The sequence below is a fragment of the Taeniopygia guttata genome, chromosome 1 (assembly GCF_048771995.1).
Source record: "Taeniopygia guttata chromosome 1, bTaeGut7.mat, whole genome shotgun sequence".
In the NCBI taxonomy this organism is placed as follows: Eukaryota; Metazoa; Chordata; class Aves; order Passeriformes; family Estrildidae; genus Taeniopygia; species Taeniopygia guttata.
In genome coordinates, this window is record NC_133024.1 from 97,055,228 (window position 1) to 97,079,205 (window position 23,978).

General features: G+C 37.7%; 1 protein-coding gene, 1 long non-coding RNA gene and 1 other non-coding gene across 9 annotated transcripts in view; 2 read left to right on the top strand and 1 right to left on the bottom strand.

The window, feature by feature from the left end:
• LOC140684785 (uncharacterized) overlaps positions 1-10,060 on the bottom strand; it is a 37,530-nt gene extending 27,470 nt beyond the window's left edge. The window contains exon 1 of the long non-coding RNA XR_012057590.1: positions 21-10,060. This is a non-coding gene — a long non-coding RNA (uncharacterized lncRNA). The remainder of the gene's footprint in view (positions 1-20) is intronic.
• FRMPD4 (FERM and PDZ domain containing 4) overlaps positions 1-23,978 on the top strand; it is a 392,028-nt gene that overhangs the window by 134,415 nt on the left and 233,635 nt on the right. The window lies entirely within an intron of this gene.
• Positions 20,149-20,268, top strand: LOC115497834 (U5 spliceosomal RNA). The gene has a single exon (XR_003963416.4). It is a non-coding gene; the product is annotated as a U5 spliceosomal RNA (small nuclear RNA).

The window sequence follows — 23,978 nt, forward strand, 5'->3', positions numbered from 1 at the left end:
ATTTGTAGATGATGTAAGACCTAGTGATTAATTATTATCAGAAGGAATTTAGTCCTTCTATTTGTAGGTGAATCCGGAAATGTTTGGTTTCTGAATGTACACTTTTTTACTAGTATTTATACTGTGGTTTGGCAATGAAGGATCTTTATTCTTGTGCCTAAGCAGCTTTCTGTCTTGACTCCCATTTCATGATGGATATTTGTACTTATTTATTTGTATTTAGCTATTCAAACTGATGCCAAGGTACTGACTATATGTATCTGATACCTTTTCTGTAGTGATAGGGACATAATTCAAAACATTTTCATATACTGGGCCTTGTATATATGCATGCTTGTTTGCTGCCATGTTTCTAAATGAAGAGTGAACTTAGAGAATTTATGAAAAAATGCTTCTACAGTTATGTGGAAAAGAAAGCTACTATAAAGTTAGTCACCACTAATTATTGCAAGATGACAGTTCATCTTTGGTTTTGTTTTTTTTCTGAGTATAAATTAAAAGTTACATATTTTAATTGTGTAAGGGTATGATAGGAATAAATATTCCTTATGTTAGCCAAACTTCCAACAAGCATATTAGGAAAAGAAAAAAGCTAATCAATGTGGGGCCTAACTCTAGTCTCAGAGCTAAATTTCTAAGGCATTTTTTTTTTGAAGGGTAAGAGAAATGAGTATGAATTATACTCTTCTATGACATGTGCGCATGAAATAAATAAAACCCCACACTTTTTCTTGTTAAGTATTTTGTGTTATGTTCCAAGGTGGAAGAATAAGGGGATGAGATCTTCCCTACAAAGAGAATGAGTACATTCACAGCAAGACGTGAGCAATATAAATGGCAGGTTACAGATATTTTTATTGAAAGTAATGCAGGGCTCTCATGTGACAGTTTTTGCATTGTTTACATTGTACATCTTCTAAACACAGAAGTGAAGTATGATTTTGTTTTCTTCCTATAAATTTGAGTAAGATACAGTAGAAGAAAACATTTTCATGCGAGTTACTGCATTTACTTTTATCATGTTACTATGTACATTGTCTTCAGTATTTATGGAATTTGGAATTTATAGCAGGAATAAGGCAGTAAACATTATTTTATATATAAATATATGCATTTTTCATAGAAATAAAAGTACAAAAAATTTGATGAGCTGAGATAAGATTTCAATTATTTTTAATAATACAATTAATAAGTGTTTTACTAAACTGGATATAATTTAGGTATTAATTTCCAGATGACCAGATCATAACATTTCTAGATGGCATACAGAATTAGAATAAAATAAAACTTCTGTACCTGCAGAGCACTCCAACTGTCTTGACATACAGGTGCAATTATCTTTAGGAGATATTTGAATTAACTTGTGCTGCATTACTGGACTTGAAGGGAGGTTATGTTGGGTAAAACTCAGCACCTTGTCTTGTTTCAGGTTAGAAGATAATTCCGCTTCTATTTGGCTTTTCTTTTTTTCCTACCAATTCACATCTAAGGAAATCTTCCTCCTTATTTTCTGAAAATTGAGCTTGTTTAAAGTGCTATGAGTACTTGAAATTACTTTCTTTAAAGTCTTCCTTTTGAACACTGATGTATAAAAAACTCAAAATACCTCCATACCAAGATTTAGTAGCTCCAAATTAATTAATTTCCTAAAAGGACAAATGAGGTATTTTTACTGTCTGCTCAGGAGCTGATTAATTATGAAGGTAAATGTGAACATGGACATCATACAGTAAGCAGTGGGGTGGTGTTTGGTGTGTGAGCATTTACTTGCTTCTGCTCTGGGTGTGAATGTGGAGGCACAGTGCCCTCTGCTCTCTGGTCTGAATGCCTGGAAAGAGCAGAACCACCTTGTTGTGTTTCCCTGGTACTCAGCATAGCACCTGCTGTGTGAGAACAAACCACACATGATCTGGTCAGTCTAAAACCGTGTGTGCCTCCTGATTGCAGAAGATGATACTGGGGGAGCCTCTTGCCAGAACCATTAGGAGAGAACCACAGAGTTCCAGCCTCTTGCTAGAACTGTAAGAAACAGACTGGGACAGTATCTAGGGACTCCTATGCCATTTCAGATGTTCCCTGCAAACATCGTGGTCTTAGGTCTTGTAGAAATTGTCCTGATTCTTTCTTTTTTCGCTTAATGGCTCTTGGAAGCTCTAAAAAGTAAGAGATCATTGATAGTGCTTCAGTGGAAAAGCAGCACAGACCTTTGGTCAGGATAAAGATGTCTGCTTAGCTAAACATTGAGTTGTGGGTGGAGGCCAGACATTTGGGCTGGTCTCCCTCCATCCGTGCCTTTGGTGGCAGATTCACACAGATGCTGGGGTCACTAGGACAGGCTGGCTTGGGGAGAGTGTTGTGTTGCCAGATCATACCCTGCTTGGGAGCAGGAGGTGTGCTCAGCTGTTTGCCCAGTGCTTTGTATGAAGTGGGTCCTGCTGGCCCTGCCTCAGATTGCCTGCCCTCACATCATCATCCTGGCAGGAGGTCTGACACATGCAGCCAGCTCCAGCACAGGGTCTGGAGACTTGGGCAAGAAGCAGAGACAGGCATGGAAAAAAGCCATAACTCCTGTTTTGGGATCTGACATGAGCAGTGGTTGCCTGCCTTGTCCAGGAACATCTGCTGTGCCTCTTCTACAGCTCTGGATACTCATGTCATTCCTTATCACCACACAGACCAAATGAGCTCCATCATGACAAAAAAAGTGTGCGCAAGTTGCCCTGGATTGATTTCACCTGGTATGAAGTAAAAGCTTGTGGAAATCCTTATTCCCTTTCACCATTAGATGGAGCAAAGAGCTATTCTCCCCCTCTATGCCTCAGAGCTGAGAAGTCCTTGCTTAAGCTCTCCCAGGGAACAAAAGAAGCCTCATGGCTTCTGAAGGCTATGTGTTTCCTTCAGTTTGGAAGAATAAAATTGCTCAGCGTAGAATCTCAGTGTGTTTTCCTGGCTATTTCAAGTTGAAAAACTAAGTATGTGGTAAATTATTACTGTCTGCAGTGAAGCAGCTTTTATGCACAAGCTCAATCTTTCATGCATGATTTCTACTTGAACCCTCTTAACTTGCCTGGAAAGTTAAGCCAAAACAGTCAGAGGAATGTATAACCAAATACTTCCTTTTAAGAAATGACTTTTTGCCAACAGGAGGTGAGTATAAATTGTGCTGAAAATTTGAGTTATTAACCTGCTATATTGAGAAATGTAGTTCTTGTGATTTGCAAATCATTTTCCATTGGTGCATCTTTACATGCTGTGAAGCTGTACTTGGTACCTTGTCTTCTGTGATAGATTTTTAAAAAAATGTACTTCTTACTCCATTAGCTCTTCCTATTCTTTGTTTAGGTGTTTGTTAGGAGGGAGGGAATGAACATGAAAAGGAGTAGGATGAAAGCCTGTTTGTGCTCAGCTGTGGTTGAAGATGTTTGTGTTTTTCTGTATGTCCCTGAATGTCCCATTGTGTTGTGTTTATTTTGAAAGAACAGTTGCTTGATCAAAATGGTATTTCTTCCAGGCTGTTCCCCTCTGAAGGTGCGTTGCATCTGGTAAGCATGGAGTTTTTTATGCTTACGTTCTGTGACTGAGAGCAGGTTTGATACCTGGCTCCTGGCTAAGCTTTTTCACTCTTGTTACCTCGCAATGTGGGGTTAGTTCCTTCCACCGCTTGTTCTTTCCTGTTTGTGTGTTTATTAGGTTTTCCTATGCTGAGAAAGTATTTAATAATTTGATTCTGCAAATAGTTATTATTTTGCTAAGCCACTGGAGTCTCATACTGATAGCACATCCTGGAAAAGGACTGCTGTAAAACTGACTTTGGGAATTCAGAAATAAATAATGGTCAAAAGTAAATCTTGCTGCATGCAACTTGTCATATTGTGTTTACAAGTGCATAGTCACACTGCATTATAAAAATTTGGTAGCACATTTTTCTATTCATATTATGCAACATTTATTGAGATGATGTTACATCAGATGTTCTATGTTTTTATGATGTAAAAACGTTATGACTTTTAGCAACTCCTTGGGCACAATTTTAAGATGAGCTGCCTTAACTTGTAAGTCACCATTCCTGGCTATCTAGGTAATTCAGTAAGAAAGAATATAATTACTTACATGGATTTTTTTTTGAGTCTAGAGATGAGTTTTTTGAGTATAGAGATGACTGTTCTTTGCAGGCTTAATGGTGATTGTCAGACATCTCTCACAAAGTGGGATCTTGTTCTTTGGAGGGGACAAAGCTGTTTTGCAAGCTTGCTGCTAGTGCATGAAGCTCTATAAATTTGTACAAAGCAATGTCAGGAGAGAAGGTTTTTGGAGAATGAGACAAAGATATTGTGATGGGATTTTGTACATAGTGCATGGACATAATCTAGTTCATTGTAGGATTGACTATAAGTACTGTAGAGAGATCACTGCAGGCTTACCGAAAGTAACAGGATCTATGGATAGCTCTTTTAAATAGATAGCTCTTTTGAATCCACTGCAAACTTGGATTTTGAGTGACTTATCATTCTACAAAGATTATTAGAGCCTTAACTCCTCCAGTTTTTTACAAAATCAAACATTTAAAGAACTTTCAGGTTATTTGCTTATTCATAGGGAAGAGTCAGTTGCCTATGATTCACTGCAGTGAATACTCAGTTTAGTCTTTCTCTCCCTCTCTTTTTCTTCTCTTGTTGTCTGATATGTATTTTATTTCATTTCAAAATCTTCATGGATCACCTCTACATCTGCAGCTGGCCTCCCATAAGTAGCAGTAGTACCTGTGTGGTGATACAGGGAGAATATTGTAATATTGTCATGTGAAGCAGTTTATAAAAAGTTACTGAATGTGTTTCTGATCTGGTATTTTTATATATAATATGTATTAATCACTACTGAAAACTGAAGGAAATAAGACATATATTAGCATGTACCACTATTTTAGTTATCTTTTATTTTTCTAAGTAGTAAAAGTAATAAGAACTGTGCAAGAATTCTTTTAGTAGGTATTAGAACTGAAAAATCTGATTTTCTACAGTTAAAAGGTATAATTTTTTTTCTCCCATCTATGAATATTGCATACATTTCATGCTGTGGAAACAACAGTCTTGCTCTGTGCACAGTATGGTGCAGTGGCCAAGACACTCATTAAGGATCTCCAAATTCACATTTGTTCCCTAACATGTTCTAAAGTAGAAATATGATAAAAAGCTATAGAGTGGTTTTTAGAGGTGAGTGGGGTGGATTTTTTTCTTTCTTTGGTTTGGTTTTGAATCACATTTTGGGAGAAGGAGTGAATATTAGGATGAAAATATTTGGACAACTTGATCTGGATTCTCATTAAAGCTTTTAGAGTTACTGAAAATATAAATTTCTTTCAAAATATTTGTCAAATACTTAATTGACCTTTCTATCCTTAAAAATAACTGTGTTCTCGAGGTAGCTGATAACTCTTTACTCTCTGGGAATATGCTGAAGAATATCAAAATTACTTGGCATGTCATCTCTGCTTAATATGCAAGCAATCATTTCAACACTTGTGTATTTTACTTATATAGACATTCCATTCATATTTTTGTTTATACATGATTATTAATGGAATGACTGCACTACTACATCAAAGCTTTCTATGCTATGTGTGCATGCTGCGCACCTACTGAACTGAAATAAGAGGAAATTTTAAAGACTTACACATTTAGAGTAATGCAGAGGTAGTTATGAAAGGGATAACCTGTTATGAAAGGTCATCAGAGGATTGTTACAAGTAGCAGTGATCTGAGGAGCAGTGTTGCTGTTGAGGTAAGGGCTTCTGACTTGATATTTGCTTGCTTTGGGCTCCCATCAACCACTGACCTTGCGCGCCCTGCGGCGTGAGGCTCTCCACTGGGTATGGTCATGGGAGGAAGCACTGTTCACAGTGAGTCCAAATAAGCTTCATTTTATCCATAGGAGGAGGTGTTCAGATGGCAGGGAATAGTTTTTTTGAATAGTCAGACAGTGGACATAGTGTTTATTTTGATTTAGAGTTTAGGTAAGAGCTAATACATTCCTGCTGGTGACAGAACAGTAAAAAATTATTATGAAATGTTCAGGTATTCAATTGGCATTTCCTAGCTGCATCCTCTATTTATTTTTAGATTGTGTATTTCTCTGTACGTTTCCTGTATTAAAAATAAGGGAAATAATTATTAACTCTCTCATTTCCTCATTAGTTCCGTAAAATCTTTCCCCCTACTTGTAAGGATCTCCACAGGGCCAAAGGCCATTACTACAAGTTGTAGAACTTTCAGGCACTTGTGTTTTGGGTGCTGGTAATCCTCTGAGCCATTGCTAATGATTTGAACTCAGTGAATCTCAATACTAAGAAGTTGAACGTGTCCTTTCTGCTTTTAAAATTTGGTGTTAGTGAGAGGAAACAGGAGCTATTCTTTTGTGCTCCTATTGGAATAAGTTAAAAAAACAAAACCAACCTGCAAAACCACGATTTTTTTTTTTTTTGGCCTGTTTTCCAAGAAGGAAAGGGAGGGGTTTTATTGTTTTATTGGTTTGTTGTGGGGTATTTTTTGGTTTGGTGATTTTTTTTTTTTTTGAAGTTATAGTGCAGAGAGGGCAAGAAACCTTCTAAGCAACTGAAATTGCTAGTGTGTGCCACTTTTCAGCTTGATCATTAATGTGCTAGAGAAGGACTGAGCATTTAGCAGAGGGGAGAGGGAAGGTCTTGACACTGAAATTGGAAAGGTTGTTCATGTACTGATAGAAGTGACCTGCAGTGTACTCCTTTCACAATAGCTTCTGTACCCAAGGCATGAGGTCAGTAGAAGAAGCAACAAATTTTTAACATGAATGGACATAGCCATCCACTATAGATCTAAAAACCTGTAGATTTTTATTGCTGGCCCCAAGAGTAAGTCCTGGAGTACTGCTGCAAATTGCTCTAGAGCTGCCTAATCAAAAAGAAATCCTTCTGAACCACAAAGTGCTTGTAGACATTGGGAGGTTTTTTGATTGTTGTTGCTGCCGTTGTTTTCTTTCCAAGCATGTTAAATATGGTTTTAACTTTGCAAAACCACCATGAGCACCTTCCAGGCTTGAAACAGTTGTGCTCTTCAGGGCGAGATAATCTCAGGCACTGAAGAAGTGAGAGGGCCTCTCATGAGAGGAAGGATTTGAATGGCTGAGCCAGAGCTGGCTTGTGGCCCTGGAACTGGCAGGGCTGGCTCAGCCCTGTGCCCTGTGCTGGGGCGTTCGTCACACGGAGAGGGAGCAGAGCTGGAGTGCCGCCAGCCAAGGTTCTTTGGAGACAACAACAGCCTTGTGAACAAGCAGGAGCACCATAGAGGAGGTTTTTTATTTTTCCTTTACCTTGTTGAACCTTTACCTCTGTTGAACTTGCTCTGTGTCTGGCCTATCCGCTGAGCTGCAAACTGTTGGCAATGTGCTGGTTTTAAAAGAAAAGCACAAGGCAGGCAACGGGGCTGGTTGTATTCTGCATGTTACATTAATTTGTTTAGAATATTCCATTCTAAAGGTCTGGGCAGATGTACAAGGCTGCATTAACAAAGTGTGAACAAAATGTACGTGGATTATGTAGCTTTGTGCACTTGTAGCAGAAGCAGTCTGAAGAGAATGAGACAGTGAGGAAATGATGAGGGAGCTCAGGGTGAGAGCAGAGAAGCTGTTGGTGAGGTAGGCTGATGCCCATGCTTTGTGTTTAAAATGGCTGTGTACTTTGGGACGGCTTTGCTCTGCTCTGCTAGAGAGCAAAGTAAATACGTTGCATTTTTGAACACAGGTGTTGTAGGTTTTGGATCTTTCTTGTGATATTACATAAAATGGGGTGAACTTTAGGGATTTCCATGAGGTTTCTAAACACTCACATAGGAATTTGTATTGAAGATTTCTGTTCAAGCTGTCTTACTTTTTCATTATGTGAGGTTCACCATTTTTATTTCTAGTAAATGTAGTGCTTTATTTTCTACCTGAAACTTTCTATGCTGGTCCCTTTTAAGGGAGACAGTATGTGGATGTTCCTTTTAAGAACATTTGTAGGTTTTTAATTCTGAAAGTGCAAGTTATGTTTAGACTATTATAATGTCTTAAGAAAGAAATCGAGTAAGCCTTGGCTTACAAAGTCAGTCTTCTTGTCAAAATCCTCATATTCTCATATTGTCTTCCTTATCCCACCTTCAGCCAGCCTTAATATTTCTCATTTCTCAGCTTGGGCGAGGTTTAGTTCAATTATTTATGCAGCTCAGGACTGGCAGTCTTCCACTGCCATTAAGAGAGTGATTTGCAGATCTGCAAGAACAAAACTCTCTGCTTTGAGGACAGCCTTGTGTTTGGTTTACTGTTGGTTACTGGTACGACAAGGAAGATCTTGATCCTGTGACACTGGAAGGTGAAAGTCAGTGATGCAGGTGTTTGTGCCAGAACTGTAGTTCATGAGCCTGGCACAGCTACAGCAGAGGAGCTGTACTGAGGAACCAAGACCAGCCCTATGTGATGAGCTATCAGGGTAGCTCTGACAAGAGTAATTCTGTTTTCTCTGTTTTGGCTTTGTCCTGGTTTTTGTTTGTTGCAGTCTTTTTATGTAGTTGTTTGGTTTTTTCTGGGACATTTTTGTCTAAGAAACATTAGTGATCTCCCCTCCTTTCCATTTCTCATAGTCTTTGTGTGATGAATCACAAGAAGTGTACGCCACTGAAAATGCAGAAACACTCTGAATTTTTAGTTGTGAAATCTGGCGGTCAGGTTGTCAGTCAAGATTTGTCTGCAAATCATGGTGTCATGAGTAAAATGATCTTTCATCAATGTAATGAAACTGGCTGAAATCTGTCTTAAACTATTAGCTGAATGGCAGACCTTGTTAAGTAAAAACATAGATTTTTTGTAAGGTCTCTACAGAATGGAGAGAAAAATGTTGCAATATTTCCTGCAATTTCCCAATCTCCAATAGTGACATCTTCTCAAGAAATTGAAGACTTCATTTTGTTTAATAGAAGGTTGCTTTTCTATAGAAAACAAAAGTTTTATTTTATGAGCTGCACGATCAGGTGTGATTCCCATATGTTTCAGAAATGGAAAATAACTGCCTTTTCATGAATTTGCTCCCATCTCAGACATGAAATAAATGTAACACTTTTTCCCATTTAAAAAGCTTGGGAAATAAAAAGAAAAAAAATATTAGGTGGCCATGATATCCTTTTTTGTAATCCAGGATCTTAAGCTTGAAAGATAAATGTCAAATTATCTAAAAATGCTGAGATCTATAATAAAGCTGCAATAACTCTGAACTTAAAATACTTTTGATTCTTAATTTCTGCTGTTCTTTCCACCAAGGCTTTATTGCATTACAAAATTAATGACTCCCATTTTCCTCTTTTTGTTAGGTGCATCCCTATAGTATTCCTTTGGTTCATTAGTAAATCAGCTCAAATGTTGAATCATTTTCAAGAATCATAGGAAAAACACCTAAGCTAAGTTTTATAAACATACACTGTCTCTTAAGTAAAGAAAAAAACCTTACTCCCAAAAAACAACCTAAAATACACATTTCACTTTTACTCCTTTGTGTAAAGTTTGCCAGATGTCTGGCAGCCCTTACTTAAACATGCTAAGAATAAAATGCATACTGATATACCTGGGGTACTAAATAATTGCTTCATGTTGTTAAGGCTGCTCATTTAATCAATACTTTTGTCTCTCAGATTTTCTTGGTGTTTTTTTGATGGATGCTTGCTAGATTCCAGTGTCAGCCAGCAGCTATTTTCCCCAGAAGAATGGACTAGCTGGAAATCTTTTTGGTAAGAGGGGAAAAAAAAAAATCAAATAATTGACTCCGGCCAATGCCAAGTCCCTCCATCAAAGGCTAAATCTAGTTTTCTGCTACCATTGTGAGCTATTCCTTCTGTACAGCAGATATCACCCTAAGCGTTCCAGTTTAAAGTCACTGGTCATCACTACTAAAATACAAATGACTGTTGTAATCCTGAGTATTTCTTTTCTTCAGTTTGTAGTTTGTGGGGCAGCTTGGTAGGGTAAATGGATTCACTGAATCATCAAATAATGTTTTTTTCCTGGATCCTTCTTCTCAGGTATCTTTTACAGATCTCTCCCCCACCCATCCAGACCACCCAAAAAAAAAAAAAAAAAGAGTTAAAACATTTAAGCAGGCATGTTAGAAAATTTCACAGTTGCTCCTTATAATCAACAGTCTTCCCTTATGAAAGTAGACTGTATAGTAAATAATCCTCTACAGGAATGCATGTTAATCTACTGTTAATGAATACTCTTATATAGAAACATAGGAACAGAAATTTGTTAGTTCCTTCCTTTGGTAATTATGGAGATTTAGCCTTCTAGTCTAGTTTCCTGTTACATTAATATAATACCTGTTTCCTCTGGAAATTTACCCTTTAGATGACTGTCTTAAAATCATTTAGTGCAGTCTTTCACTTTATTATATTCATCCTCATGAGAATGTCACCTATTCTTTCTTCATATCAAGACCATTATTGTAGGTAACTGTTACACAGTAAAGAAGTAACTGTAGGTTACACAGTAAAGAAGTTTTTCCTCTTATTCATGTGGAATTTACTGTATTCAAGTTTCTTCTATTGCCTCTTGTTCTATTGCTTGGCACCATCAAGAAGAGCCCCCCTTCAGATACTTACTTACATTGATAAAGTCTTGCTCCTTTGTCATATTTAATGTGCCAGATTGCATATTTTACTGTATTTTGATGTTGTACAAAGGATTATTAGAAAAAAAAAAAAAGAAAATTATTTTCACAAGGCAATGATTTTAAACCTGTACGTTTATTTTATAAAGCCTGAGTATGTGAAATTTTCAAGAGAAGTGCGTGTAATGAAAGGCATCTTGTCAAAAGTTGAGAGATTTCAAAGAAAGCTTCTTAAATAGTGTGAGACTGTGGAAAATGACAGTATAAAAGCAAATTTTAAAAAAAGGAGTAAATTTCAGAAGTATTCAGAGAAAAACGTTGATTAGAAGTTCCTTATATTAAATGGAGGACCTCAAATAAAGCAATAATTTATTAAAACTTTAAATATATATACCAAATCAGTTGCTATTAGAATATTTATCTGAGTTGGGGTCTTGTGGGATATGAAATATTAGGTTCAAGTTTTGCTGTCTTCTGAAACTTAGCAAATCTCAAATGATGGGACATGAGTCAGTTGTGGTAAAAGGGCAGAGCAGAGGGCTGCTGGCATTTTGGAATGCAAATATATTACCCAAATAATGTTCCCATTACATGAACATACTTGCTTTTTTCTGGAAGTCCCAAGAATTTTGCTTAACAAAGATTTTTATGCAAAGGAGAAGTGTTCCTTTTTTACTGCTAAAAGTATTTGGAAGCTTTATTTTTCAGTCTTCCTTTCTAGTTGCTTGTCTAGATAAATCATCTTGATTACCTATCTGCTCCTCTTGCAGTCTGCAGGTAAATACAAATAATGACGTTAACTGCAGTGCTTCTCAGGTAGTGAGTTCATTTTCTGTTGTTGGTTCTTGACTTTTTAATTTTTATTTCCAATGTTACCATCTAGCCTGTGTTTATAGATCTGCTCTCCTTGCCCATCCTCCTATGCTGTAGATTTCTTTCTTCTTCTTCTGACTGCCACTCATGCCATTAACATCTTATTCATTCCCACCTTGCTCATTATTGGTTTACATCAGCAGAGGAAGGACAAGGGGTATTCCATAGCACAATGATAAATTGGAATATTATTTATGTTTAGTAAAAGCAAGCATCCCAGGGACAGGGAGGTGTATAAAAATGATTGCTTTATAGATATTTGTAGCACTGCTTTGATTTATGCCTTCATCCTCAGCAGTACTTCAGCATATTCCTGGGAAAGCTGGCAGCCCCTGGCTTGGAGAGGTGTACTTTTTGTTGGTTAAGGACTGGCTGGATGGCTGGCCCCAGAATGTGGTGAATGGTGCTGCATCCAGTTGGCATCCGGCCCTTGTGGTGTCCCACAGGGATCCGTGTTGGGCCCATTCCTGCTTAACGTCTTTCCTGATAATCTGGATGAGAGGCTCGTGTCTGCTATTAGCAAATTCATGGATGACACCGAATTGGGTTGGAGTGTCAATCTGCTGGAGGGTAGGAAGGCCCTGCAGAGGAGCCTGGACAAGCTGGATAGATGGCTGGAGTGGGCCCCTGGAGTGCTGCAGGCTGGATCAGAGAGGCTGGGAAGTGGATCAGCAGAGAGGGACATGAAGCTGCTGATCAACAGCCGCTGAACATGAGCCAGCAGTGTGCCCAGGTGGCCAAGAATGCCAAAGGCATTCCGGGCCTGGATCAGAAATAGTGTGGCCTGCATGACAAGGAAAGTGATTCTTATGCCTGTATGGCACCCCAAGTCCTGTGCCCAGTTCTGGGCCCCTCAGTTTAGGGAGGACACTGAGGTGCTGGAGAGATTACAGAGAATGGTAGGAAGCCGGAGAAGGGTCTGGAGCAGCTGGTCCTATGAGGACCAGCTGAGGGAGCTGGGGTTGTTTAGCCTGGAGAAAAGGAGACTCAGGGGAGACCTTGCCAACCCCTGAAAGGAGGCTGGAGCCAGGTGGGCATTGGCCTCTTCTCCCAGGGAACCAATGACAGGACAAGAGGACACGGTCTTAAGCTACGCCAGGGGAGGTTTGGGTTGAAGGAAATTTATGAAGTATTTCTTCATATAAAGGGTGATTAGATGCTGAATGGACTGCCCAGTGGTGGAGTCACTGTCATTGGAGGTGCTTAAGGAAAGACTGGGCTCAGCACTCAGTGCCATGGTCTGGTTGGCAGGGTGATGTTGGGTCATAGGTCAAACTTGATGGTCTAGGAGGTGTTCTCCAACCTCACTGATGCTATGATTCTGTGAAAAAAAATTAAGATTTCTTTTGTAACAACAGAAGAAATCGTAAGTGATTTGCACCTCTGCCTCTTGCATAGTATGTTATTCCTCAGTATTTGTGAGAAATTAAACTGTTAAATATTTTCAATGAAGTGTTTATGTATAAATATTTGATCATATGTGGTAACAGGCTTTTGTCTAAAACATTCCAATGATTTCAGAACTGCCAAGCTTCAAGTGAGCAAAAAATGGGAGGGATGCTAATTAGAAAATAAAATGAAGATTATATTTTAATAATAGCAGGCTAAGCTTATTTGCAGTTTTATTTGATAAATTACTTCCAGTATGGTTGGCAGTGCTTAATAAAATACAATAGGAATGAAAAAGACCTGTTGTACTGAGAATGTCTGTTTTACACTGTGTTACTGCAGGGAGATACGAGGAGATTGAAATTGGGGTGAGTTATAATAGGAAAATATTTGCACTGTGTTTAAGACTGTAGCATAACTTCCTCAGGTTATTGGAATGATTTACATCTGGTATGAAATATTTTAATTCTAGCTGTGTTTTCCACAAAGTGAGTGTACACTTCATAAAGTATAGGTTGAGGCATCAAGAGATCTGAATTCATGTTAAGTACCAATTTCCTTTGTGATTGCTGAGATGCTCAACCATTTGAATGTACTCTTCCTTTCTATAAAAGAGAAAATAACTGAAGATGTTTGATTGTTTCATGGTAAAATGAAAAAATGTTGAAGAGAAAAAAATTTGTTTCTTAATGGGAACATTTTGAACATATTGGTAACGTACTGCAGAAAACCTTGGCAGTTTTCTTAGTGTCAGCTAGTTATTATCTTTCATGTGTGCACTCTCAGCAAAAAGACTCACATTTTAACAGTGAAGACTCACCCTTTTTCTTTCCTTTACTTGCTTTGTTAAGCAAAACTCCTGGGATCTCCAAAAGCAAGCAAGTATGTTCATGTGATGACAACAGCATTTGGATAATACATTTACACGATCCTCCTGCCAATACCCGACGTTTGTTTTATGTTTTTTTTATTCTTAGAAAAATACATTAGTAATAACAAAAATATTTTTTTTATATGATATACTTATACATCTAAGTTGGAGTTATCCATAAATACACCAGTGAAGAGTTAAAGCAGTGTTTAAAACCTAGTGGTGCTTTTTTTCTGTCAGAGATCACTGCTCAGGCCCGCTGCTCAGACTTTGAATCTGCCTGGAAGTAAATCTGGAGTTTTCTGGAGGTTTTACATGCCAATTCAGGGTCAAAAGGGTTTGAGATCCTTTCTTTTGAATTCTGCTTTGTTTTTTTGTGCAGCATTAGAGTCTTACTGATTGACTGATTGCTTGGCAGTTTTCTTGGTTTTTTTTTTTTATTTTATTTTCTTGGAGGTTTTCTTGTTGGCTTGGTTGGTTTTTTTTTTTTTTTAAAGTTATGAGGCAGCTGCAGTATGTAATTTCCCTATGCTCTGAAGAAATCAGAAATGTGAAAAAATATCAGTGTAACTTATTATCTCATTTTTGCAGAGGAAGAAGCAAGTAGCATTCACCTGCTCTAGAAAGAGAGGCTTGCAGTTTCTTCCTCTTCTTCCTCTATAGCTGCAAGTAACGGTAACTAAGACAGGAAGCTTTTTCTTCAGCTTCTACAAAGAAGATCTAGCAAGGGAAAACAAGGTGAGGTCCTTACTACAAAAGATGAATTTAAATTTCATTATCATTTTTTAGGTTGAAGGAACCAGCCACTTCTAACTAATGACAAACTGTTCTTTGAGCTCTGAATGCTGTTATAAAACTTAAGATCATAAGCTTCTGGGACCAAGGCTAAACCAACTTTCTGGGAGCCTGGTGCAGCTGGTGCTGTAACCTTTGTTCTTTAAGCCTATTAAGCACAGAGGGGCCTCCAAAGTGTGTGACTCCAAAGTGTCTAATGGGCTGCTGTTGCCTTGTTCAACTTCATCACTGAGTTTGTTTCCTGCAGGTTTTTGCAGTTTCTGTATTTTGTGGCATGTCTGTCTCCAAGCTGTGCTGGGTCCTTGTGAAATAGTTAGGTTTTGAAGTTAAAATGTGTGTATGAGTGTAGGAAACACCTAAGAATGAGATAATGCTTTCTGTCATGTTGGGGATTGATCTTTACCTTTGTTGTCCAGGGGTATTTACAGTTGTCCAGTTTCTGGTCTCACAAATAAGGAATTCAGTGAAGATAATGGCTGTCTAGTCGAGTGTTCAACTTCATAAGTACAGGCTCCGGTGCCTAGATGACATAGAACCTTCCACATCTCCTATTGAGATTTTTCTTTCCTATTGAGGAAAGCTGAATTAGCTATCCCTCCTTTGTTTTCTGAATGCAGACCTTTTTGTTGTTTGCTCCTTTTTTTTGTTAGTGACAAACTTCATCCTTAGAATTCGATGCTATTATTTTTGCTTCTCCCAATAAGAATTATTAATAGCTAATGTGATTCAGGTGTGACCAATCTTTGCATATAAAAATACAATCTTCATACAACATTGTGCCATCACTTGCTAAGAAGTTTAGGACTCCTGCAAAGGACTATGCCTGTCCCAGGATCTCCTGTACCTGGTCAGCTGGGAAGGAGCTGACTTCCCAAGGACACATCGTGTTCTATCCCTTGCAGCAGTTCTTCCATGCTCCTTAATGTAGGAATCTCCAGGTGCATCTATATTTGCCACCTGTGCTGCAGGTTTGGGGCACCTTTCAGCAGCTCATGATCACCTCTAAGAGGGCATTTTTATGGTAGTTGTTCACCATATTTGCATTTCAAAAAGTGAATATGTGTAGTAGAGCTTGGCACTTGCCAGTTCTGTCTCCATACTAAGGCAGCTGAAAACACATCTGAAATGTCTGCCTTACAGGCTTGGATTCTGCAGCAAAATCATATTGCTTGGCTGTTAATTATACAGCACACTAATGCAACAGAATTAAACCTGAGCAAAATATTGGAATCAGATGTATTAGGAGAAAAAATATTTTCAAGGTCACAGCAATGCAGATGACAGTTTCTTTTGAAACAGAAGTACAGAGGCTGTCACGGTGATAATTGTGTGTTATCTACCTCACTATCCAGTCACCTGTTATTTATAGTTTGGGTTTTTTTCCCCTAGGAGTTTGCATTTGTTTCTTCTCTTCCTACTTTTATTAACTTTTATGTGTGATTTTTTAAGGCATTTAACAGCTGCAGCAAGCCATACTGTGGTTTGAAGAGATTTGTTGAGATCCCTAGGCTGTTAGTCTGAATTTAATACAACATGTAAGAGAGTAACCATAAGAGTTGTAAATAGTCAGGAGAGATTATGTTGAAAAAGAGACTGCATTTTTTACCTGCATGTAAAATGTGTTTTCTGGGAAGCTGTTTGTGAAGTTATTCAGGTAGATTTTTTTCAGGTAGTAAGTTAGAAGAGAACCAAATTTTTGCTTAAAGCTTTTTTCTGCCTATGTAAGCAAGCTTTATTTAACATATTTTTTAATATTTTTGAAAGGTGTCTGTTGAAAAGTGGAAGGATTAAATTTAAAAAATCCAAAGAAAACTGCTCTGCAGAAGCATTACTGTCACTTCTATGACAGACCAAAACCACTAAAATGTATCTAGTTTGAAGTAATACCAAATCATGTATGATGCTGATAAAAGGCAGTTACTACTGGGGTAAATTCCACCAATGCACAGGAGAATCTGACCTGTAACTTTAGAATTGAGAAACCCTTACCTTTAAGGCAGTCTCTTTTTCTTGGAGGCAAGAGAATGGGAGAATAAAAAGAAAAGCCTAGGGACTGTAAAGTCCATACAAAGCAAATGACTTTTTTTTCTTTCTAAAAGCATCATTCAGACAGTGGGAGTAAGAGGTATATAAAGCCTTTTTACCTGGCAGCCATTTGATGGACAGGCTATCATTATTTCTGTTAAACTCTTGCAAGTCTTCTGCTGGAATCTGAATGTGTAATTTGAGCATTTGGTATGAGAGGATGGCAGTACTCCTTTTGCTTCCAAATTCAAACAATGAATGTGGGCATTTAGGAAGCTTTGATGTATTACATAAGCTTTTTTGTTAGGCCTTCCATACAGACTCCCCATCATTTCAAATTAGTTGAAAATACCCTGGTGTTGCCTATTCCAAACGAAGTCAAACCAGGGGAAAAAAACAACAAGAACAACAAAAAACCCAAAAAATCACCCTAAAACCACCAAAAAAAAAAAAAAAAAAACCCAGCATAAAACCACTCTGAAACCAGAACAAAGATTCATAACTTTAAGTGGTGAGACATGGATTGTGTGTTTTTTCTTCATGTGTTGGTGATTTTTGCATTCCAATGTAGAAACATGCTTAAAAAATGCCATCAACCTGTGTGCACCAATCAAGTTTGAATGTTTACCTCCTTGCACAGCAGAAACTTTTGGTGTGGACAAGACTTAAGATACCTGTTGTTTAAGAATTATGTTTTTAGTGTTTCGGTATGCAGACATTTTGTTTTTTGGGGTTTTTTTGAGGCAGGCGTGGCCTGTATGGGGTGATACTCTCGTATTCTTTTTTTCTTTACACCTCTATACATCTCTGGTATTTTTTTCTCTACTACATATTCTGAACCCAAGAATTTGAACATCATCAGTAGAAAACTCTGACATGTACAAAACTTAAACTTCCACTGTAGGTTGAGCAGGCAGACTGTTTCCATGTGATTTCTGTAACTCAAGTAATTATGAGTAAAATACAAATATGGAGGCCACCTTATCTTTCACTATGATGTCTGCTGGGTAATACCTCCCCACCCCCTACAATCAAGTAGTTGATAGTGTAGTGACTCCTCACTGTTTAAGGTTACAAAAATTTCTAACATGGGAATTTAGGGTTATAAACAAACAGTGGTTTAAATACTTGCACCCTTAGGATGTATCTCTTTGATCCAATTTTTCTAGAAGGCACTCCTGTGTGACTGAAAATGTTCTAATCTCTGGAGTTAGCAGTTCTGTAGGTTTTCCCTACTGTTTTCATTAGCTTCTGTCTATATACAGAAGCTATATTCTGTCTATATCCTGGCCTTGTGGACTGAGACAGAAAATACATGATATTTGATGGTAGGATTGCATGCTGAAGGTTTGCCTCTTTCTTCTGTGGGAAGTGGGAGTGTGCCCAACAGGCTTAATTCCTCCCTCAAGTCCTAACAATGCACACCTGAAATTTGGTTTAACAGTGACAAAGTTGCCTTGATGTTGAAATTTTTCTCCATGTCAGCACTGAGATCTCTGTTATATTCTAATGTTGTAAGAGAGAGAGATATTTTTAAAACATTCTCTTTAGACATCCTGTATGTTTGTTCATTTGTAGCTGAGTGTTTTTCATGATTTGATTTCAGTAATTTAAAAAAATTTTAAGAATCCTTCTTTTTTTCCCTATCTACTAAGAACATTAGTTCTTCCCCATCTACTAAGAACATTAGTAGGATGTTAAATTCTATTCCTGTTACCTTAGTAAATATGTTTTGGGGAGGTTTTGATCAGTCATAGCTTTCTGCTTGTCTTCCAGATGCTCACTGCTTTGCAGATCTCTCCATTCTCTGTTTTTTTATTTTGAAAACTAGAAATAAAGACAATTGAAATTCCATTAGTATCCTATTTTGCTCTCCATTTCCCTCTTGATGTGTTTCCTTCGTCTGAGGATGAATGGAAAAAGTAGTTTTAAACCATTTAATTCTTACATTCCTATTGCCCATCGTGCAACTCTTTTCTGATGCACGTGCTCTCCTCCTGCTGTGCTGCCAAGGCAGCCTGGCTCCAGCCTTATGGGAGCCACATCCTCTTTGTGCCTGCAGGATGTGTCATTCTCTTCCTTCCTTTTTTTTTCCCCCCTCCTTTCTGGGTAATACTTAGAGCTCTATTTTATTTCCAGACTGATATTCAGAAAAGCATGCATAATTGAATGGTGCAGTCGAAAAGGTTAGAAGTGCAAAAGTTATTTTTAAGCATCTGTTTTCTGGTTCAGACTTAACGATATCTGAAGCATGCTTTTCAGGACAACTCTGTTCGGATGGTTTGTTGTGTGGAAAGGCTGATCAAAATCTATTGAAGGTGATGATTCCTTTCACATAACGTTTTCTATTCAGCAGTGTGGTGAATTATGTAAAAGTTTATATAACACTGTATTAAAAATTTCTAGTTTGTTATTTTTGCAGTTTTCTTCCCCACTTAAGATTTAAGGAAGGGTTCTTCCTTGACTGGATTAGACACTCAGGCAGCTATTGCTTGGAGACCATTGTCTAATGGGTACTGTAGAAATAACAAAGAGAGATGCTCCCTTGTTTTAAAGCAAAACCAAATCAAAAACCCCACAAACTGGTAAGAGATTTATTGTCAGACTTAAGAAATGTGTCTGAATTACTTGATTTATTTACTGTGAGAAAATACAAGTAGAAAGTTAATTTTAGTTTTCCAAATTTGCATTTTCATAATTAATTTCTAGACTTTTTTTGAAGCTCCCCTAGATTTTGTTTCCACAGGTGAAAAGCCAGGAAAAAGCGTAGTTCATGAAGGTTGTAAATCTTCGTATTTCAGGATGAAAGAGAAGCTATACATTTTAAAAATAAAAATCACGTGTATATAGATGAAAACCAGACAAGTTTTGCTAATGTATTTAATTGCATTCATTCTGTTCTTTACATGTCATATTTTGGTTTTATTATAAAATGCCTAAAACTTTGTAATGCTTTGTCCAGGGGGGTTGCAGGATGTCTATAATAAAATGTGCATTTTAAAAAGAAACTGTTTTTAACAAAGGTTACAGATCTGTGATTTAATGAATATCATTGTATACTTCCATAGCAGGGTTTACATTAAAGCTGTATGCTAATTTTTTCCAATTTTAAACCTCATTTACTGAGTAGTACAAGAATGTTGTGACTGTGATAAAATTCCTACCAAAATAAAAAGTAAAAAAGAATATATATTTTTATAAGGAGTACATCTTAATAAATTATGATTTATATTTTTGGACATGCCTTTTGTATCCAAGATTCAAGGAGAATCTTGCCTTCTCTGAATAGGATAAATACGTAAAATATGTGTAAATAACTGCAAAGTTTAAGACCATATTTACCCTATGAGTAGGCTTTTTGAGTTTTTGCATTTAAAAATTCAGAAGAAACAACATATGAATGGTATGAATAGTATATAAGGGCAATATAAAATAGAATCATGGAATCATGAAGATTGGGAAGAGTCTCTAAGATCACTGAGTCCAAACATATCCCTGAGTACTATGTCCACACATCTTTTCAACACTTCCAGGGATACTCTGGTTTCTTATCAAATTGTATAAATCTTTTGCCTCTTAGTAAAGATTTTCATGGAGAGGAGCAGGCACGAGTGTTCAGGGATGCATAATATAAAAGAGCAATTCAGTAATAGCATTGTATAAAATAAGAATTGCATTTGCTTAGTCTTTTCTACAGATAAGCAATATGTCCAATCATTTGTTTCCTCAAAGAGTAAGTTTTATGTAAATTGTAAATGTAGGTGCCTTTTGGTGACAGCTGAAAACCTTTTATAGTTTGAGCTTTGCCTTAGATTGACAGGAGACAGCCCTAGGTTTTTCCTGACCTCAGAGCTTTGCTCACATGAACACTTGGAGAAAGCTGATCTGGTAGAGGTTGAGTGGTTCATTGCTGTTAACCCTGTTTAGCCCTAGCAGGGTGCAGGTGAGGTGATGTTTTCTCATGCTTTGCACAGACTCTCTTGGCAATGTCTCCCTGTCTCCCTGTCTGTCCTTCTGCCACCCTGGGGCTCACAGCCATCGTGCCACCAGTGTTGTGGAGGAGGAGGAGCATACAAGAGGTGGATGTAGGGAGCCATGAGCTGGTCCATTTGGTCCCATTTTTTTAGGAACTGTTGATAAGCAGTGTGGAAAGAATCTGGACTGGAGTTCCAGTGCCAGGCAACACCTGCAATTATGTAGGAAAACCCCCTTTAATTTTTTTTTTTTTTTAATGGCCAGGCTGTTAGGTGAAGTTTGGCAAACGAGTCTCAGAAGACTGTACTGGTTACCTGGTGAGGCATCCTGGCTGTTCTCAGATTTCTTCTGCTTCAGGGATCAAAGATAATGCACATGAGCAGCCTTCTTTTGTTAATACCTTTTTATTAAGACTGTATGGTTTGCCATGCTAAGTGTATGTCTAATTCAGTAAATGAAGCACTTGTATAAGCTTTGTGTGCTAATGCATCATCTAGGAACAATGTGAGCTGCTTTCACAGAGAAGTAGTTCTGCATTTTGTTTGTGTTTCTTCTAGGATGAGAATGCATGGGAGGAATAACACATTATTTATTTAATTCACTTGGATGTAAATTGTTTTGGAAGAAGGAGGACAGCAATAAGCTGCAATTGCTAAAGAAAAATGAAAAAAATGTGAAAGAAAAATATGTTTAACAAGAACCGAGAGTTTAATACATTTCTCTAAAAATAGCCTAGATAAAGTATGTCATTCTGCTCTATTTCAGTCACATTGGTTTGTTTCATAGATTTGTTTTTAGTCTCAGTTCCTTCAGGCAGAGAAATTTAAGAAACATGAGATCATTGCATCTCTGAAGGTAGACTACCACGAGGCTTGCAGAGCCTTGGAAACTTGGTTACCATAACGCCTGTATCCCCATGGGAAAACTTTTGGTTTGAGCTAAAATGGCCTGTGATGTGGAATGTTGGTTTTGAATCTTTTAAGAAGTAAAATGAAGGTAGAAGGAGGTGGTGGCATGTAACAATAGTCTTAACCTTAAACCAAATCCAAAGAAAGAACATCTCATCTGATTTCAGCATACTTTTTTGGGGAAAAAAAGGTTTAATAAAGCTAAAGTAGCTAAAAAAAATTGTATTTTCTTTCAAAAATTACAATCATAAAACTATAAACCAGCCCAGGTTGGAAGGGACCTTGAAAGATGACCTGGTCCAAACTTTCTTGGGAATGGGAACCTAGATGAAATTATCTACCCCCATCTGTAATCTCATCTTGAAAACCTCCAGTGATGGGATATCTCTACGACATCCCTGGAAAGAAGCTGTTGCAGGGAATGATGATTCTCACTATAAAAATGTGTTTCATATGCTGAGGTGAAACCACTCTCGGTGTAGCTTGTACCCTTTCACCCTTGCCTTCTCCGTGTGGCTTCTTTGAAGAGAGGGCCTCCATCCTCTTTGCAGCTACTCACTACGTACTGGAATACTGTTGTGAGGTTCTTCCTGAACCTTCTTTTCTCCAGGGAGAAAAGGTTTAATTCCTTCTGTCTTTCATCAAAAGACATGTTTTATAACACTTTGGTCATTTTTATGGCCTTTCTTTGGACTCTCTCTGGTCTGTCTGCATCTTTCTTGAATTGTGGGAATGAGAACTAGGTATGGTACTGCAGATGTGGCCTGAGAAATGCTGAGCAGAGTGGGATGATCACATCCCTGCCTCTGAATGCCCCTGAGGATTAAGCCCTGGATTCAATCCTTTACTGCAATGAGACACTGCTGACTCATGGTCAGCTTGTTGTCCACCAAGACCCCCAGGTCCCTTTGAACACAGTAGCTCCCCAGCCATATAAATCCTGTCCTCTTTGGACAGGATTTGGTTATATTGCCCCAAGTTCAGGACCTGGAATTGTCTGTTAAATGTCATGCTGTTCTTGCTACTCCACTTTTCCAGTCTGTCCAGCTCTCTGTAGGATGGATCTCCCTTCTAATGTGTCATGAGCAAACTTGGTGAGGGCATTTTCAATCCCATCATCCCCATGACTTATGAAGGTGTTGAAAAGTATTTATCCCTGAGGGATGACTTGTAACAGGATGACAGCCTGAGTAAAAATCCATGATCACCACCCTCCAAATCTGACCTGTGAGTCTGCTTCCCACCTGTCTTGCAGACAGCTCGCCCCAGTCTGTATCTTGCCAGTTTGTCCAGGAGAAGGCTGTGGGAAACAGCACTCAATGCTTTGCTGAAGTCCAGGTGAACAACATCCTGTTCTTCTCCTTATGTCGACAGAAGAGATTATTTTGTTGTAGAAGTTGATCAGGTTTGTTGGTGTGGTTTGCCCTCAGTAAATCGTGGTAGCTTTTCCCAATCACTTGCTTCATTAGGTTCATTACATCTACTTGTTTTGTGACCAAGCTGAAAGTCCTCAAGTTGCATGATGTTTGCAGTAAAAGGGATTGGGAAAAGTTATCTTGGAAATTAATGTGAAAGTTAAAATTATTCAGGGTTGGTAAGGTTCTTTAAGCTTCCCTACAGTAATTTTTTTCTTTTTCAAAACTCCTTTATAAAAATAAAAGAAGCTTTCCAGGGTGTGCTTGATACATAAAATAGACTAGCTAACCATGGAGTAATGCTGTGTGGTATGTTGCCGTGTGACCTACTGAGCAGAAAATAATGATGCTTCAATATATCATAGGGAAAAATACCTAGATGTTAAAAGCAGAATATATTAAATGTGTTCAGTAAAAAAAAGGACTTGATGATATTTAAAAGAAAATCAAAGTAATTAAAAAAAGTATTAATTATAAAAAGCAGTTCTCTGGCACATAAAGTAATTAATCATTCAAATTAGAGTACTTTTAGAAGCACTTGCATAAGAAATATCAGATTAAAAAAAAAAATCTTTTAAGGCAAAGAGAAGCTACTTAAAAGATGAAAGAATGAGCCAAAGTAACTGTCCATGGTGGATGGAAGATCTTCTTACGTGTTTTTATCTTGCACAAATGAAATCCTTGTAACAGTTACTGGGCTTTAGTATGACTATGGGGGCATGTGTTACTTCATTCGTCATTGTATCTCTTGGTTTTGTTCTTTATTCTGTCCCAGGGTGGTATCAAGAACACTTTTATTGGCTAAATTAGGAACTAAATGAACACAAATTATTGTTCTCTTTTTTTTGAGCAGGTTTGTTTTCATGGTAGACTTGACTAGATTCCATATGGGAGTGAAACATTGTTTTCCATTTAATTGAGATCTAATTCTTGTAGGATAATTGGTAGCTTTTGAATAAAAGTCTTGTGCAGAGAAGTTTGGTTTTCAGGTGAAGGAAAATTGCAAAGCCCTTTTCCAAATGTCAGATGTGCTTGAGCAGTTGAGTAGTTTTCTTTAACTTCAAAAG